A 6,336-nucleotide genomic window follows, 5' to 3' on the forward strand; every position below is an offset into this window, starting at 1 on the left:
TGTTAGCTAGTGTGGGAACTGGGGTGAGCACCTGAAAGCAGAGCAGATGATGGAAGCCTGGCATGGGAAGTTTCAGAAAGAAGTTGAATGTCCAGCATTTTGAATTTTTTTAAAAAAAATCTGTTTCTGGTCAACTGGAACTAAAAAATTGACCATGACTAGCAAAAACCCAAAACTACTGAAATAAAACCTTTAATTTGCTGGGATACTGATTGGCTAGGGCTGAAGAATAAGAAGCAACCAGCATCGCTGATGTAAAATCTTCCACGAAGGGTTTATCAGGGTCATTACAGAGAAGCTGTACTCCAGAGAGGGCCAAGCAAATACTTTACTCAGCAGATGAACTCGGTAGTGTGTAAAAGTCACCCAACTGACACTCGTTTTGAAGGTTTGAAGGTTCATGAAGCTCAGTTGAGGCTTGGCACAATTTGACAAGCATAGATTCCTTAAAGAGAGTCCAGGAGAGGGCATTAGTGAAGGTGCAGACTCAGTTGTAGTAGAAGTCTCAGGGTTGATTGACCTAGTATCATGTGCCAGGGCAGAGTCCCAGAAGAGAACCCAGGAGAGGCTACTGTAAAGGTGAAGCCAAGTTGCAGTGGAGATCTGAGGATTTGGGAGATGTCAGTACCATGGAACAATTGCCAAGAACAGTAACTGCTGTGGAGTGGAGCTTTTAAACTTATAAGATGAACTGTGTGTTTTGTGATTGGCAGAGCTGGAGAACTAGCCCAAGCCCTTTGGAGCCCAGAAGATTATGAGTGGTTCCCAGATGTGAATCACTGAATTATGTCCACAGTTGGATACGCTTTCTTAGTTGATTATGACTGTGCCCTAGTCTTTCCTGTTTAAAATAAGAAGTATTAACTTATTCTTTATATTTTCAGGAGTCCACAGTTAAGAGACTTGGGGATTTTAGAGAAATATGTAATTCTATAGATTTGGGAATTTTAGAAAGACTTTTGATATTTTAGTAAGAATTTGCATATTTTAGATAAACTGAACTTAGGGATTTTTAATGTTTTAAAGATAGTGAACTTTCTGTACCCAAGGAGCCGAAGGGGGCTGCAACCCTGTAGGTGGAACAACAATATGAACTAACCAGTACCCCCTGAGCTTGTGTATCTAGCTGCATATGTAGCAGAAGATGGACTAATCGGCCANCACTGGGAAGAGAGGCCCCTTGGTCTTGCAAACTTTATATGACCCAGCACAAGGGAAGGCTTGGGCCAAGTAGTGGGAGTGGGTGGGTAGGGGAACAAGGGGCAGGGGGTGGGTAAAGGGAACTTTCGGGATAGCATTTGAAATGTAAATAAAGAAAATAATAATAAAAAAAAATTTAAAAAAAGATAGTGAACTTTCTTTTGTTAATTAATTAACTTATTTACATCCTAACCACAGCTTCCCCTCTCTTCTCCCTTCTAGCCCTTCCCTCTTTCCTCTCCTTCCCCATTTTTTCTTCCTCTCTTCTCAGAAAAGGAGAGCCCTCCCGTGGATATCAGTTAACCTTGGCATATCAACTTGCTGTATGACTGGGTGCATCTTCTATTACTGAGCCGAGAAAAGGAAACCCAGTCAGGGGAAAGGGATCCAAAGGCAGACAGAGTCAATGACAGCCCTTGCTCCTGCTTTTGGAGGGTCCTACATGAAGACCAAGTTGCACATTTGGTATGTACAGAGGGCATAGGTCTAGCCCAAGCATCCAAGCTGCACATTTGGTATGTACAGAGGGCATAGGTCTAGCCCAAGCATCCTTTCTGGTTGGTGATTCAGTCTCTATGAGCTCCAATGTAACCAGCTTAGATTCTTTAGGCTTTCTTATGGTGTCCTTGACCCTTCTGGATCCTTCAATTCTTCCCCCACTTCTCTTCCACAGGATTCCCCTAGTTCTGCCTAATGTTTGTCCATGGGTCTCTGCATCTGTTTGTGTCACTTCCTGGGTGAAGTCTCAGATGACAGTTATGCTAGGCTCTTGTCTGCAAGTATAGCAGAAAGTATAAATACTTTCAAGGGTGGGCTCTCTCTCATTTACATGGGTCTCAAGTTGGGCCATTCCTTCAAATTCTGCTCTATCTTTATTCCTGCACATCTAGAAAGTATGGCAAATTTGGGGCTGAAGGTTTGGTGGCTTGGTTGGTGTCCCCGTCTCTGAATTGGAAGTCTTGCCTGGTTATATGAGGTGGTTATTTCAGGTTTTATATCACTCATTGCTAAGAGTCTTAGCTATGGTCACCCTCATAGATACAGGGGAGTTCCCATTTAATCCAATCCCCATCAAAATCCTGACACAATTCTTTAAAGACCTTGGAAGAACAATACTAAACTTTATCTGAAAAACCAAAGGCATCTAGGTAGCTAATACAATCCTGTATAACAAAAGAACTTTTTGATATATCACCAGACTCAACAGTATTGAGGATGCAGTCGAATAGAAAAGGTATGAAACCTTTTAATTTTTTTTACACATAAGCAGATCAAATGTGGATATTAGAGCACATTGTAAATGGCTCCATTACTATCCGTAATGACTTATGAGGATAGGAATTCAGTTCACCCATGGCATACAAGCAAGCAAACAAACAAACAACAACAATAACAGATAAAACAATTCAGTTGGAAGTTTTAGTACAAAGACATTTTCTTTACTTGCTTCTACCTTTACCTAATTTGTGTTATGGGGAGGATGTATTGTAATGATATATTTAAATTATGATGCTTCTCATATTCAAAATTCCTCCTCATGTTTAATATGTTGAATTCAATATTAGGTACATATAGTTAAAATGATATTATAATTGAAAGTATCTAATATATTTGTAAAGTATCTTATATGAAAATATCTTTTAGCATTGGCTGTCTTGGGTACTAGTAATATTAGAAGGTAGACTAAAACCATGAAAAAAAATATCTGACATTCAGATATATTTTAAGGGATTAAGGACTTTTGGTCCTTTATTTGCATCAAAATGTGTGTGCCTCAAACTTCTACCAAAAGCTGAGATACATTAGTTCCAAGGCATCCCTTCCGCAGCCTAGACCTAGTGTAGACCCTGGCATTTTTCAAATCTTCAGATGGGGTGGAGCTGCTTGCCCATCTGAGGAACAGGTTAAAAAAAAGAAATCTAGATTTTTTTTTTTTTTGAAGAAAAGAGCTGAAAGTGATAGTTTTATAATTTAAACTGTCTCCAAAGAATGTTTTTGGCATTCTTTGAATGCTGTAGGAAACAGCAGGCTGGGGGACTTTCTGGGTTAGGTGACTGAACTCTGTTTTCATACCTACTTGGATTTGATTCTGTTTTTGAGCACTGGCCATCTTCCTGAAAATGACTGATCACATTGTAGAATAGGAAGCCACAGGTTTTTTTCTTTTTCATTCTTGCTTACCTGAAAATTGAATCTTGAATTGTGGCGAATTCTTAATCTTGCCTCTGCACAGGATGGCCTCAGGTGCCACGTATGTCCTTGAAGTGTTCCCTCCAGTTCTAATGTCTGTGATATTCAGTCTGAGAATATCCAGTTCTGTGATATTCTCAGCAGCCCCTTCATTTCTTTCCTCTTGGCTTTGAAGTTTCTTTGATCTCTCAGCTACCTGAAGAGTGTGGGGAAGTCTATCTGAAACATATCTCCTTTCTATTCTCACTGCAAATAAAAACAAAAATAAAACATTAAATTCAGAGGAAAAAAAAACTTTCTGAGTTTCTTTGCTGAATTCTTGATTTTGAGTTCAGTTACAAACTTGTGAAGTAGCTAAAGTTTAACTTCCATGTAGTCTCACCTTTGAAAGGTCTCTTCTTTATACATCTTTAGAAATTTACAATAGTATATTTTCCTGCACTTCTTAAAAGCATTAAGTTTATTTATATTTACATGAATGTTACCAATTTAAGTAATGCTTTTCCCTGGAAGAATTTCCATCAGAGCCAATGGAAAATAAAGTTTAATTGCAAATTTCAAATGCAAAAATCAAGAATGATAAATAATTACAAGTAGGAAGATCATTCTCTATGGTTGACAAAATACACATTTGTTCTCAAATAGTCAGTTAAAGATCATCAGCTAATGCTGTGTCTTGAAGGAATGAGTGCCATATATGATTTTGCTGATGTTGGTCAGTGAACATCCAGGTTGCTTCTATCAATAGATGTCAAAAAATTGTAGTCTTACTAAACAAATTCATTGCCATTATAGTAACTGGAAAAACATCAGAACAACAAGAAACATAAGACTTAACTATGTATCCAAATGTGTTATATTTTTTATAATTTGTTGCTGTCTTGGTCAGGTTGTGTATTCCTGAGCATGACCAAGATGCAAGTTGGGGAGGAAAAGGTTTATTCAGCTTACACTTCCACCTTGCTGTTCATCACCAAAGGAAGTCAGGACAAGAACTCACACAGGGCAGGAACTTAGAGGCAAGAGCTGATGCAGAGGCACGGAGAGGTGCTGTTTACAGGCTTGCTTCCCCTGACTTGCTCAGCTTGCATTTTTTATTAGATATTTTCTTTATTTACATTTCAAATGCTATCTCGAAAGTTCCCTATACCCTCCCCCCGCCCCTGCTACCCTACCCACCCACTCCCACTTCTTGGCCCTGGCATTCCCCTGTACTGGGGCATATAGAGTTTGCAAGACCAAGAGGCCTCTCTTCCCAATGATGGCTGATTAGGCCATCTTCTGCTACATATGCAGCTAGAGACATNAGCTCTGGGGGTACTCATTAGTTCATGTTGTTGTTCCACCTATAGGGTGGCAGACCCCTTCAGCTCCTTGGGTACTTTCTCTAGCTCCTCTATTGGGGACCCTGTGTTCCATCCAATAGCTGACTGTGAGCATCCACTTCTGTGTTTGCCAGGCACTGGCATAGCCTCACAAGAGACTGCTATATCAGGGTCCCTTCAGCAAAATCTTGCTGGCATGTGCAATATTGTCTGGGTTTGGTGGCTGATGATGGGATGTATCCCCGGGTCAGGTAGTTTCTGGATAGTCCTTCCTTTCATCTTAGCTCCAAACTTTGTCTCTGTACCTATATCCTTTCATGGGTATTTTGTTCCTTATTCTAAGGAGGAATGAAGTATCCACACANTGGTCTTCCTTCTTGGTTTTCTTGTGTTTTGCAAAATGTATCTTGGGTATTCTAAGTTTCTGGGCTAATATCCNCTTATCAGTGAGTGCATATCTAGTGACTTCTTTTGTGATTGGGTTACCTCACTAAGGATGGTACCCTCCAGATACATCCATTTGCCCAAGAATTTCAGCTTGCATTCTTATAGAATCCAGGACTGCCATTTCAAGGATGGCACCATCCACAGTTCGATCTCCCCACTTGATCTCTAACTGAGAAAATACCTTACAGCTGGATCTCATGGAGGCATTTCTTCAAGAGAGGAAATGTGATAACTCTCTGTGATAACTCTAGCTTGTGTTCACACACAAAACCAGGCAGTATAGTTGCATAATGAACTTCATGAAAACGTCTGACAATTTTTTAGGCAACTTTTTAAGAATTGCCACCCTGATCCTGGGTGTTCTGGCTATCATGTGACATCTATATGTAAATATGACAACCTTGCTCATAGAAGGGCTCTCCTGGGGTTGTAAAATGTTACATTACGCAGCAATGTTTGATTACTAAGGGTTTCAGTATATTATCTCAAGATAAAATTTTAGAATCAGTACAGGTTAAACAGAAGGGGAACATTTTTTCTTACATGTTTCTCTGAATTTTCCTGGTTAATATGAACCCTAATAATGATTGTTTTTCCTAAAACGACTCAGATATTTTAATAGGAAAAACCTGAGATATAATAACAAGAAGACATTTAAACTTAGGAGTTAAGATGTTTTAGGATGCATACAAGGGATAACCTCTTGTCTCTTAAAAATGAGATGCTAATTGTTCGCATGGTCTTTGAAATAACAAGGAAATAGCATGGGTATTTAGGTCATTGACAAGGAGCTCACCAGCATCAGAATTGAGAAAACAGGGATTCCCTCACTTACTGACGATGGCTAATACATGAAGAGCTTATGCTAGAGAAATCTGTTCTTTCCTGCGTGACGAGTAGTACCCCCTGTATATTTTAACTCTGTCGAACTTGTTTTAGTCATTTTATAGCTTTAACTTTGGTTTTGGGGACACATGAATTCTGAAGGGTTTGAACACTATGAGCTACAAGAAGGCTCCCCTAGAATCAGATTTCAAAGGGCGTATTAAACTTTGTTTGTAGATGAAAATATGAGGTCCGCAGGCTGATCCAGCACCCAACACCTTGCCTCCCCGACCGAGGAGGGGTGTCCGCCTGGCATCCAGCGCCTTTCCTCACCCGAGGAGGGGAGTGC

The sequence above is a fragment of the Mus pahari genome, chromosome 4 (assembly GCF_900095145.1).
Source record: "Mus pahari chromosome 4, PAHARI_EIJ_v1.1, whole genome shotgun sequence".
Classification (NCBI taxonomy): domain Eukaryota; kingdom Metazoa; phylum Chordata; class Mammalia; order Rodentia; family Muridae; genus Mus; species Mus pahari.